Below are 1,513 nucleotides of genomic sequence, written 5' to 3'. Positions count from 1 at the left end.
GCAACAAGCAAGAAGGGCACCATTAAATGAATATTATACCCATAAGTATTATTATACACACAAAAAGTAATGTTATACACATAAATAATAACATTTTGTAGAGCAACAACAGAATAAAAAACCAAAATATGAACAACAGCAACTAAAACAGGAACCATTAAATGAGAGCAACAACAGAATAAAAAAGTACAATTTGATCGAATAAAAAACGGCGTCAGCGATGCCTATGAAATGAAGATTGCTGTCATTTTATATGTAAAATGATATGGAGAATGTCATCGAGATGTTCATTTCCAAGCCCACTGGACGCCGTGTTTTTTCGATCATACAGTATTATTATACACATAAATAATAATATTATACACATAAACATCCCTTGATAAAGATCAACATTTTGTAGAGCAATAACAGCATCAAATAATGGAAATAATGGACCCTACTGCTCAAATCAAAAACAAAATTTCATCATTACCACTTTATTGGTTATATCAATAAAAGAAATTATTGAGTTTATGAGTCTAGATCCTACAAGCAAGCAGATCTATCACATAATTTAAAATGAAGATTTATCTATTATAGTATGTATAAACACTTTGCATCTTTTATTCAATGTTGTAATGAATTAACAAATTGCAGGTAATTTATTCTAATAATGAAAAAGAAACTTTGGATCAAAAAATATTTTCTTCTGATGAGGCTTATGAATATTAAAGTCTGTTGAAGTTTGGCCATTATGTGTTGGTATACAATTTATTTATGATGTTACAGTAGTTAAACCATCCGAATACAAAACATATTTAAAATCCACTATTCTTAATGAACCAACTTGAGAGGAAGCTAAGAGAAAGGTTCTATTGGGTGGACTACAAGAAAAAGGGACATATACATGAGGATCTGGAAGGGCTATAACATTACGTCTCAAGCCATGGAACAATAGGAAACGAAATTCAAAGGAAAATATTACAATACGTGGGATGCAAATTATAGTGCAAAGAATTGAGAAAAAGAATTATTAAAAGTAGTTATAGTTATGATAGTTAAACCATCCGACTACCAAATATATTTAAAATCCACTATTCTGAATGAATAGCAACTACCAATTGGGAGGAAGCTGCGAGAACGATTCTATTGGGTGAACTACAAGGAAGACATGAGGATCTGGAAGGGCTATAAAATTATATTATTCCACGTCCCAAGCCATGTTGGAATAGCTGGGAGTGAAAAAGAAGATAATACTGCACACGATTCTTGTCTAGAAATAGTTGATATTAAGGTAGTTAAGCCATCCGACTATCGAACATTTAAAATCCACTATTCTGAATGAATGGCAACTACGATGGGGCAAAAAGTAAATAAATACTTGTACAGTATAAAATTACATAATATTGGCTTAATTTTTATAATAAATAAAATGTATTACGTTATTTTTGACCTGCATTATATTTATTTAAATCCCATATAATCAATTAAACTTCAAATAAAGTTTTCCTAATTATAATTAACATTAATTTTA

At 29.8% G+C, this 1,513-nt stretch overlaps 1 long non-coding RNA gene across 1 annotated transcript; it reads left to right on the top strand.

The window, feature by feature from the left end:
- Positions 1–266: 266 nt before the first annotated feature.
- On the top strand, positions 267–1,225 carry LOC115886960. The gene is made up of 2 exons (XR_004050975.1): positions 267–578; positions 637–1,225. It is a non-coding gene; the product is annotated as an uncharacterized LOC115886960 (long non-coding RNA).
- Positions 1,226–1,513: the final 288 nt, after the last annotated feature.

This window comes from Sitophilus oryzae, unplaced genomic scaffold (genome assembly GCF_002938485.1).
Source record: "Sitophilus oryzae breed Bouriz unplaced genomic scaffold, Soryzae_2.0 scaffold_54_pilon_pilon, whole genome shotgun sequence".
Lineage (NCBI taxonomy): Eukaryota > Metazoa > Arthropoda > Insecta > Coleoptera > Curculionidae > Sitophilus > Sitophilus oryzae.
Note: the sequence above shows the minus strand (reverse complement) of the source record. Positions and strands in the feature narration are given on the sequence as shown.